Here is an 11,686-nt window from a genome sequence, read left to right on the forward strand (position 1 = left end):
AGGTTCAGATCCCAGGTGCAGACCTAGGCCACTCATCAAGCCATGCTGTAGCAGCAACCAACATACAAAATAGGGGAAGACTGGCACAGATGTTAGCTCAGGGCTTATCTTCCTCAAGCAAAAAAAGAGGAAGATTGGCAACAGATGTTAGCTCAGAGCCAATCTTCCTGACCAAAATAAAATCAGTTCATTAAATAGGAAGGCACATCACAGCATAACTCTACCGATAACTGCTACTTTCTTACATTGAGAGTTTGCCTTCCCCTAATCATGACCTAGGCTCTCCTGATAATCCTTCACGTTCACCTTGAGGATAGGATAAAATGAAGCTGGGATATCACCACAGGAGTCTTATCACAGCTCTTCTGTATGCGTTTCTTTAGTTCATGTCCAGGTTATCATCTCTGTTGGACATATTGGTCTTCAATAACCTCCTTGGTCAGAAGTCTAAAGTAAGTTAATAACAACAAAACAACAAAAATCTTCTGAATTCCCTGAATCCATAGGGTTTTCCCATTCTTATGACGTAAACCTGCTTACCTTCACCAAATGCCATATAACATTTTGAGCTATAGCATTTGCCTCTAAATAGGCTTTTTAAATCAGGTCAGGAGGCATCATGCATCTCACGCAGAGCTGAAAAATAATGTTTACCAGCTTTACATAGGTTTGGCTATTGCATTATGAATTCCTGCGATATAGGATGGTAACAGTTCTATCAAGTCCCACCCACTCTTTACCATCTAAAGAACCCTTCATGTCTCTTACTTATTTATAGTGGTATTTTTAATCAGTGTCACTCAAATATAGCAAGTATTGATTTGGTATCTAAAATACTTCATTATTCTGGAATACGTTTTCTATTTCAGAAGCATCCACAGAGGTTGCTAATTTTCTCTTGAGGAAGAACAGAATGAAAATTCAATAGAAGTGCTGATTGACACAGGTATGTTACTCCTTTTTTGTAGTTTTCCATAAAAAATTGGGAATCGTGCCCTCTTTCATCCAACACAGTTTTGATAGGTAGCATTAAAAGTATTTGCTCATCATTAAGAATCGATTCATCACTTTTTAGAAGGAAATGAATGGTTACATTTACATTAAAGAGCCAAGCTTTATTATTAGAATAACAACTCAATTCAAACTCCTTTGATTCAGGTATTAGACACACAATTCGATGAAGTGAGAGAACACTGGAATGGAAGCCAAAATACCTAAGATCAAAACTTTCCTCTTATCATCAGCCTGGTGTTGACTTTGGGAAGCTACTCAGTCACTTTCAGCTTTTGCATCCTCACTTGTGAAATGAGAGGGTGAAATTACAGAAGTCCCGTCCAGCTGCAAGAGGCCATACAATTATTCACAATAAAGAAGTAATTCCTATGAAAACCTTAGAATTTAGATTTCTATCTTCTAAACATTTGATTGTTCTATCACACCAGAAAGTAAGTAATTTTATAACTCATATCTCACGAACTATTGCCTTTACTGAGATGAACAAGTAAAACATGTTCTACCAAAGCTACAGCAATTCTACTATGATGCCTCTTAAAGTTTTGCCTTAGGCTAATAAATTATATCTTCCAATTAAACCTTAACAATGTACCTACAATCAAGAGTCGTTAAACATTCACTCAACAAATTCAAGGTTAGGTGTTTGTTGAAAAAAATACATCTGTAAAGTCAATTCAACCTAAATTTTACAGTCAAGGATGAATCCCTATCTATCTATCTATCTATCTATCTATCTATTTATCTACCTACCTATCTATCATCTATTTGATATATGTTGTGCTTGTTTATTCAAGTTTTGTTGTGTTGTCTTTCAGTGGAGACTATAGACGATTTGATTTACCTACCACCTGGGATAAAATTGACTCCATTGTTACTTTCTTTCTAGGTCCATGCTTTCCACTGGGGTAGTAGAAAGAATAGGATCATCAGGGAACGTAGAATGCAGCCCCAAGATTCCTATACTAGAGAAAACTCGCTAACTTCTCTGAACCTTAGGTCTCATGGGGCATAATACATGTCCCCTGGCCCACCTCACAGGATTCTTAGGAGAGTGAATAAGATAAATGAATGCATTTTGTAAATTGTAAGTATTAAACAAATGCAAAGTAATATAATACTAATTGTGAATTCCTCACTCAAGCTATTAATTCATTGACACACACTCAGCAAATATTTTGAGTACCTGGTATATGGCAGGCGCTATTCTCAGCATTGGCAGTCAGCAGTCAAAAAGGCTAACAATAAGGAAAGTCTGAGAAACTGTCGCACGGCGGAGAGCAGCCCAAGTAAACATGACAATAAATGTAATATGTTATCCTGGATGGGATCCTGGAACAGAAAAGGACATTAGGTAAATACTAAGGAAATATGAATAAACAGTAAACATTAGTTAATAATGACGTATCAATATTGGTACTCATATAAGATGTTAATAATAGGAGAGACTGTGTGTGAGGGAGGGAGGTGGGTGGGTGACACTTGGGAACTTCCTGTACTATCTGCTTGATTTTCCTATAAACCTAAAGCCATCCTAAAAACTAAAATCTGTTTTTAAAAAATACAGACAAGACTCTCACGGAACACGGGAAGAAAAACATTAAAAGGTAAACAAAGGATTTCAGGTAGTCATGACTGTTACCACGAAAGTGAAATAAGATGCTTTGAAAACTGCAATAAGATGTTGAGGGGCTACTGTAAAGAGATCTCTCTCTGAGGAGTGATTTTCCATCTGAAACCTGGAGAAAAAGACAGGGTGGGCAAGATGGCCCAGAGAAAAGTATTCCCCTCCATGGGAACAGCAAGTACAAAGACCCAAGGCTGGGGCCAATTTCAAATGTTTGAGGAACAGGAATAATCTGTGAGGCTGATGTGTATTGAACATGGGCAAAGGTGGGGTGAGATAAGTTCTGAGAAGTAGGACTTGCATTTTCCAGAAAACCACAGAATGTACTAGGAATTTTGGTATAGTGTAGACTAAGGATGTTCACGTGAAATGGTACAGCTCCTCTGTCCTAACAAGATTTAAAGTAAATCCTAGTGGCCAGCTGCTCTCTACAGGTTAATAAAAACTTCATGACACCTACATGCTATTTCCTGAAGTCTTGTTTTGGGGAAGCTGGACTTCAAAGGAGAAATCATAACCAACATGTTTTTGTCATTAGCCGAAAGCCAGTTTCCTCTGTGTAAGTACCATAGCAGAAGCTTCAAATTTTCTGCCCATCAAGTTTCTCAGACTCTATTCATGAGCAGGTAAACTACCCAGTGTCTAAAGGTGTCACCATTATGTCTACATTCCCCTGGGAGGTTTTTTTTTTTTTCAATAATAGGTGTCACTAAGAGGTAGTTGGAGAGCTCTAAGACCTACTTGCTTCAAAGGATCCTTGAATCATCCAGTCCATCAACCACAATACTGTCCTACTCCCTCCTTCAGCCCCACCCTGCCCAGCACTGACTTCAGCCGCTTTTCAAGAAACACAATATAGCAGCAACCTTTTTGTCACTGCCTTTGCTTCAGATTCACTGCCCCAGCCTAGGACAAGCAGCATCCCCAAACCCCGCCTTGGCCAGTATGCAGTTGCTTTTCACTTCTTTAAGTCAAATTCTTGACTCAACTGTGTGAAAACAGGCACCAAAGAGAGAGGCTGTATGCAAGAGTAGGAAGGGCACTGGACTGGGAGTCAAGAGGACAGAGTTCAAGTCTAGATGCAGCCACTTTCAGAGCCTCAATTCCCTAATGAGTGAAATCAGGATAAAAGTCTTTCCCTGCTGTTCTGACAAAGTTGTGGTGGGAATCAAGCAGCTGTTAGCTGTGGAGAGCACTTTGTGAACCTAGTCTGCTATACAAAAATGGAAAGAGGGACAATGAAGTAGTTTCAAGTTGGGGAGTTTGATTTAATTGATCGTCAGTTATATAGGAAGAGTGCTAAGGAAGCATGGCAAGGAGGTGGGGGTGTGACAAATGAACCCTTTCCCATTGAGGAGCTAGGAATTATGCTACCGAGCAGAGATCCATGCGCTCAAGGGCCACCGTGCTACACAACTCTAGGGGGCGCCATTTGTATTGTAGTCTATGCATGTATTTGAAAGAGTTAATTAATGATGCAAGTTCACATCAATTAAAAGATAAGCAGTAAGTACTATAGGAGCTCAGTGGCTGGAGACACTGAAAAAAGATGAATAGAAGGGATGGGACGTCAGCTGTTTTGTAGAAGATACAAAACTCTCATGGGAAAGAGATTGAAGACAAAAGACCTTTAGTAAAATTAAGGGGATGAGAATGATGGGGTGTGTTTTAGGCAGGAGTAAGAGAAAATGGTGTGACTTTCTTGTTCTTTGCTTAAATTTCTTTTAAAAATATGGGAATAGGTTAGGGAGTTTAAAAATAGTGGCAGCCACCTTTTCTTTTTCAATGCAAACACAACTTTTAAGTATCTGTTCTAAAAGCATTGGGAAAGGTCAAAAGGAGAATGAAGTGCCCCAAACCTAAAATCTTTGTGTTTACCTTGTCTTTTTATTGACCCACGATCTGTTAACTTCTGTTCCTCATCTAATATTGAAGGGATGACGTAAACGTCTTTCAGAAACTTTATATGTGTTCAAACTCAGGAAAAGCCGTTTGGTTACTGTTGAGCTGAGGGATTCAAATCCCTTAGAACATCCTTTCCAATAGCGCTGACCACTCAGAATGTGTTTGTGTAGGTGTGTGTGAGTGTGGGGGGGTGGGTGTGTGTATGCACATTTGGTGTCCTACATCCGACTGTCCATGAAAATTGTTTTACTCTTCAATAAAATAAAGACATTTAGGGCTTCCCTAGGCCCAACATTTCTTAATATTACAAGACATTAAGAGTTGAATTAAATAATTTAGTTGAGATTTTAATTAAATTTGTGATTCTCAAAATTATATTTGCTTCTAGGACTGTTACCTGTATTGAGTAAATAAATGAGTGTAAAGGCCATAAGCATTTCTGTCAAACTGGGTCAGTCAAGACAAATTTTTACTGTGGCCATTTTCTTGTCCTTATTTTATTCTGTGGCCTTTAATTTTTTTTTGAATGGCCCTCTCTTTTGTTGTTGATGTTTTATTTCTCTATCTGATTTGAAAATAGCAGTGCACATATGAATTTTACAGGGAACTCTATTTTCCTTCATCACAGTTTCCCTGCATTGGTGGGTTGGATGGGAATCTTCCTTCTGATCGTTATTGTATTACCCATGAAAGGAGAGGGAGACGATGGGAACCAATATTCCGATATTCTGACAATAAAGATTTGGCAATGAAGTCAGATCATCATGTCTCCTTTCTCGCCCTCACTGGAGTTTTCCGCAAAAGCTGAAGCAGTGACTTTATTCAACACCTGCATCTTTAACAACCAGAGCAGTATAATTACCTTTCTTGAATATTCTATAGAATTGTCAAACAGCAATTTTCCTTTAGAAGACAGGCTTTTAAATAATGTCGTTTACATACAGAGTTTAACATCTCTTAAGCTAAAAATCTAATTACAAGAATCTGAAATTTACTGCATGTTTATAATTTGATCTTTATAAAATTGCTAAATCAGGGCACCTTTAACATACATTATGAGGCAGAAAAAATACATATAGTAAGACAAAATTAAATATTTTGGAATTTCTTGAATATATGTTAATTTCTATTAATATTACTATATTAACACTTTGGTATTTTACTACATTTACTCTTGAACTCAACCTGTTTGTGGAGAGAGGTGACTCACAGGGACATGATTTATCAAGATCATCTGATATCATCATTTCCTCTTTGTTAATGAAAAGTACCAATATTTTAAAAAGGACTGCCATCGGACCTTACGTATAGACGATAGATGGCATGTTCAAGTAAGCTGAGACAATTCTTCCAATGGACACACTAGATAGTGACACCAATATTAAATAATAAGATTATTAGAATTTAGGTAATGTACTGCCATTTGATAAAGTGGCTCATGCCCAGATTGCAGAAACACTTATCATTTTTGTCATCCTGATTTTGTCATTTTTGAAGTGCAAATAGGATTGTCAACCATTGGAAGCAGTGGTACTTCAATATTCTACTAGAAGGTGAATGTTAAAGTGGAAAATTTAACATATCACCACTTTATTTCATTCTGGTACAAGCTCTAAATTAATGTTATGAAATGTTATGAGCATACCTATAAAACTACCACTTACAAAAATTAAACAGTATCTTTTATAATCTTTAAATTGTCACTCTGGCAATTCCTCTGTTGCCCCACATTATTCTCAGAATGTCTAGTCTGCTACATTTTCCTTCTATGTTTCTGTTCAGGATTTCTGTTCTCTGTGCCAATTTGCGTCCAAGGATTCTGCAAATCTTTTGTATCTTTTTCTAAGCATGTTCTCTATGACAAAGCTATTCAGCCCGACGTCTAATGTGCAACCTCCCCAGGCTCTTCTTCAAAAGCACACTCTAGCATTCTAAAAATGCATGCACACAGATTAAAAAGAATTTTCATAGATCTCACAGGGTATTGTTTTGAATTTCCATCAACTGTCTAGGTAACTAGTGTTCGTTCTTCCTGTTCTGTTCCATAGAAATATACCTGTCATGTAAAATAATTTTTATACTGTTTGTATCTTGGTCATATACAATATGATTTTTGTACCTGAAATCTTAAATATACCGATAGGAAGAATCACAGAGTCTGAATGCTGGAAATATGTTGTTTATGCTGTGATACTCAGTTTAAATCTTGATGTTTCCTGTTAGGAAAATAACATTTGAGAAAGGAAGTGATACTCAAAATATTCCATCTATTCGTCAACAATTCTCAGTAGCCGAATTTTATGATGTAAAACATGTGGCAATCCGTATTTCTCTCCTGTATTTCTAGGCCCTCCATAAAATATGCACGTATGATGGTACGGATGTATGTACACAGGTTGCATGTATTTAACATGCAAACACCAGAAAGCAGAAAAACAAGAGTAGCACTTTTGTTCAATATCTATAGGAACGTAATATCACACAAGTGACAAGCGATTCTCTGTCATTTCTTTTTTTTTTTTTTTTTTACTTTGCTTTCTCTAGCTATTGCTTTATATTTTATAGGGTTTCTCCCATACTATCTTAACTGGATTAAAGAGTAAAGACAAGTTTTCTCCATTACAAAATTCTCATTTAATCCTTATCCACACTTAATTTATCAAATTAAATCAGACAAGATTGATGCCGGGGCTTTTCAAGCTGGACATCGTGTGTAAAATCGGCAGACAAGGGTTTGTAAGGGGTGCCCACCGTGACTTGTCAGAGCATCTTGCCTCAGCCTCAGCTGCCCTCGCGTCGATCCAGGCAGGGTCAGGATGCTTCTTGGTGTTACACAGTGGGCTCTGCAGGGAAACAGAGCAGCTACACAGCCTCCAGCAGAGTTACTTATTACACCCTTGGGGCCCCCTTCACCTGCCCCAGCCATTCAAAATAACATCACACCATAAAATATTCATGAACCTCGCAATGCTGCAGCCAGGGCTCGCTACTGCAGGTGGCTGTTACATCAGTAATTGCCCAATACTTCCCTCCACAGCGTAAAATTGTTTTCATTATGTGTCATGAACACAGAGCCAAGCAAAGCCCTCTTGAGTGGTTTCCCAAGGGCTGGAGGGAGGTGGTACTTAACTTAAACAGGCGCTTTTGGGCTTAGATTTAAAAAAAAAGGGGGGGGGGGGAGAAGCCAGTGAAAGCTCATCATTAACTCTCCTTCTAAGTGCAACAAAAAGCAGAAGCTCATGCAAAACTCCCATAAAGATTATCCTAAATGTCTCAGTTACGAGGAAGGGCTTTAGGACTTTAGCGGGTCTTACGACACTTCAAGCCGCCTCGGCAGAGAACAGAATCACTTTCCACCTGACCGCAGTTCCCATGGAGCGCGGAGCTGGGGGATAAGCAGGTTTCAGCAATAAACTCCCGCATTGTGAGGCAATAATGCCCAGCCAGGTCCCCCCATTTTGATTCAAGGGTGTCTTTTTCTTTCCCCCCTGTGGAGGACTAATCACAGCTCCACTTTGTTTAATTGCAGCAAAGAGAGAAATGTGTTTAAGAAGTCATTCTGGACCCCTTTAAATGAATGCTGGGGTTCTTCAAGGACAACAAACAGGATGCATAATAAATAAGATTTAATTTTCAGATCAAAATAGGCAAAGTTAAAGATTTTTAGTGCCTGGGCTGGGAGAGAGGCTGCCGAAAAGAGAATAGAAACTGGAAAAAAAGTGGCGGGAGCAACAAGTGGGATTAAAGTCTTGGTTTTTATATAGCACAAGCTGTTTCTGCATGGTGGGAGGATCCTTACAGGAATAAAATCTTTGCAAAATTGGGAGCTAGTAGTTTTCCCTAGCACTTTGATTCTGATTTAGAGAGGAGGAAAGAAAGAAAGAAAAGAAAAGAAAGAAAGATCCTTCTTATAAACGATGTCAAACCTTTGTCATTGACACAGGTTTGCCTACCCTCATTTTCAAGCTCTGGCCTAGCGAATGTTGGGTGCAGTGTGTGCCTGGAGATGGCCCCAGGGTCATGAACTCCAGGGGGTTGGGAGGAAAAGCATTTATCCAGCACATGCTTTTTTCCTCAGTTTAGAGAAACTAAGCAACAGACCAAATGATGGGGAAGTACCCATTTTCGTTAATTTTAAATCTATTTCTTCCCACTCTGGCCTTCAGAACCTCTTCTTAAAAGAAAGCTATTTCCCTCTTGTAAGATGCGTATTAGCGGATCTTTATCACTTTCTTTAAGAATTATTTACCATAAATGTTATGACAAAATCATCCAGTTATGCAGCTCTCTTAAATGGTCTTAAACTTGAAAAGGTGTAATACGAATCCTCCATGTTCAAAACTAGGACCTATAAATTTATGACTTGTCCTTTTTTTTCCTGAAAGGAGTTTTCATCAACTCATCTAGAGAGAAATTATTAATTTTTAAAAAAATTTTATGACACAACTTTGATAGTACCTTCTTTTACTAACACAGTATCCATTAATAACAAATTGACCATAGATAACTGTCAGCATCATAAATTGAAGAAGGCAATGAGCATAAAACCTCTCATGAGCATCTGCTACAGGGGGTTTTTCTCTGAGTTAAATGGAAGATGTGTGGTTATTTAGCATCCTACAAAAACAATATGGAATAGCATGTGTGTGTGTGTGTGTGTGCCCACCATATACATATGTATCATGAATGATGGATTTCCCTTGCATCTGGTAACTATAGACTTTTTTTTTCCTGAATACAGCAAATGACTGTTTCAAAATGAAAAACCACTATGTGTTTGAATGTTGTATTATGCCTAGTCCCTTTTTGAGTGAAAGGCGGCTTTAAAACGTTAGGTATATCATTGCCAAAAAGGGGCTAAATAGTATTGTCAGCATTTTGAGAAGGAATAGGTCCTTTTTCCCCTTCCTTCTCAAACTCCTTTCTGGACAGCTGTTAGTGACTTACCGAACTTTTCATATGGATATGTATGTTAATGGCAGGCAATGAACTGGAGATGAAGAGGCCCAAACACAGGCCCAGCTCTTCAGTACACATCAAAAGCCTTTACAAAAGGAGCAGTAAAAGAGGCAGCGATGGTGGAGCCTTCACTTTTGTACCCTGAATTAGTTCTGCAAGCAATGAAACTGATCTTTTCTCCTTGCCAGAAAAGTCTGCTGATTTTTGTGAGTGCTCATTAGCACAAGAGGCATTTGTGAAGATAATTGACTGACGCTGATACTGCTGGCTGTCACAACAGCGCCAGCCAGCAGTGTATGTGCATTTTAATAGTTGTATTTTTTTTCTTTCTTAGACTTCATGTTTTCTAAAAGATACCAGTCTTCCAAAGGTTTACACTCTTATCTGAAGCAGAAGGTTTTAAAATCTTTCCTTCGAAAACTGAACCTTAAAAAATGTCTCTCCACAGTACCTGGTGTGTACATGTATGCATAATTCAAAAGGTCTCATTTATTAAATCATGCAACTGGACAGGAATTATGCGGAAGTAGACTCAAAGAATTTTGATATCAGATGAACATTCAGGTAATAGTGTACACCACAGGGTTCCCAGAATACAAACTGTCATTCTGGGGAAATAATAAGTAAGGCAATATTCGTCATCAACTATAATGATTTCATAAATTTTCAAACTTTTTGGTTTCCTTTTTGGAGACATTCTCACAATTAGAAAATTTCAAAAAAAGATACTAGGGGGTCAGGGAAAGAAGAAGTATTCTTGGGAATCCCAACTTGGCAATGCTTTGACCTGAGGCTATCTTCTGTCAGATGGTACCATCCAGAATGGTCTTTGAAGTATCAAAGTGCAGACCTCAGAGGACAATTGAGTCTATGTGCTCACGGTGTCAAGGAATTTGACATCAAACATGACGTGTGAACATTCCTTTTTACTGGGTTCTTGCTGATAATTCGCAACATGTCGTAAAAACCTGTGCTATTTGGTTGACATATGCCTTCTCTCTTTTCTAAATGAACTTCTAAAACATTTACTTTGTTTAATTATACATTTATCAGTCCTTTGTGTAGAAGAACATATCTGGGCATTTGTGTCTCTGCAGCACAATACAGACTTCTCCACGTGTCTTGTCCCAAATGAACCGTATATCAGAGCAGTATGCTAAGTCTTCTGTCATCTATATGTATATTAAGTTGTTTAAGGACTCTTTACCTTGAGTAGTCTCAGAATACTATTTTTTCAAAGCACTTCAGAAGCCTGCCTAGTTGTGACATGTTACATTGACAGTATTATCTTTGAGAGAGAAATAAGTTATTCTCTCAAGTTAAGGATGACAGAATGAGTTGAGTGCGGTGAGAGTCACTTCTGCGCTCTCACCACTTTGGAAGGAAAACGAGTTGTCTATTTTTCCCTCTGGTGTCTATGTTGCTGGTAGCTCAGCTCACTGATAAGCTAGGCTGCTCTGAAAGGGCTCCAGCAGAGGGTAAACAGATTGGTCATTTCACCCAATGTGCTTTTGAATCTGCTTCTTGATTTGCTCTTTAGAAATAGGCTCTTGATTTCTCAAAATGTGCCCACTGTGTCAACATTTTCTGAAATGTTAGCCATTGAATCCTTGATGTTTCGCTTAACGGGGTTATAGATGTTCACAACACAGACGAATACAAGTTAAAAGATTTCCGAAAAGGAGTCAAAGTTCTCTTGGCACTCTTTTCCCTCACCTGGCTTTCCTTGCATGATGTTCTGATAAGAGGGAAGCCGACCATCCTTCCAACACTGAAGAGTGGCGTGTGCTGCCATGGGGGTGTGTTTGGGGGTTGGGACTCTTCCCTTGCTGCGCCAATGAATGCAAAGAGGAGATTTGAATGACACATCAACATTTTCTTTACCAAACTAGCATATAAAATCATATTTGCGAAAAATGTGCTCGGAGAATAGTAATCCATATGTGATGCAGAGGAACAGCACAGAGTCCAAAAGCAGATAGAAAACAGGAAAAACACATAAGAAATAAGAAATAGGAGAAAATATCCACTTCGTAGGTTATTATGCTTCCCTCTACAGAGAAACCTAAACTCATGTGAGAAAGTGTAAGGAGTATATGTCTTTAGTGATTAACTCTTTCAAATGCCAAATGTTGGAACAAGAGATAACAGAATTGCAATTATTTAGGGACATAAAGAGTCATT

At 38.4% G+C, this 11,686-nt stretch overlaps 1 long non-coding RNA gene across 2 annotated transcripts; it reads right to left on the reverse strand.

The window, feature by feature from the left end:
- Positions 1-1,094: 1,094 nt before the first annotated feature.
- On the reverse strand, positions 1,095-7,930 carry LOC111773085 (uncharacterized). 2 transcript variants are annotated; one of them, XR_011438336.1, is made up of 6 exons: positions 7,858-7,930; positions 7,295-7,386; positions 6,663-6,759; positions 5,228-5,378; positions 2,198-2,343; positions 1,095-1,338 (listed from the first exon to the last, which is right to left on the reverse strand). It is a non-coding gene; the product is annotated as an uncharacterized lncRNA (long non-coding RNA). The 2 variants fall into 2 exon arrangements; XR_002807283.2 differs by lacking the exon at positions 5,228-5,378 and having other exon boundaries at positions 7,858-7,916.
- Positions 7,931-11,686: the final 3,756 nt, after the last annotated feature.

Source organism: Equus caballus, chromosome 4, assembly GCF_041296265.1.
Source record: "Equus caballus isolate H_3958 breed thoroughbred chromosome 4, TB-T2T, whole genome shotgun sequence".
NCBI lineage: Eukaryota > Metazoa > Chordata > Mammalia > Perissodactyla > Equidae > Equus > Equus caballus.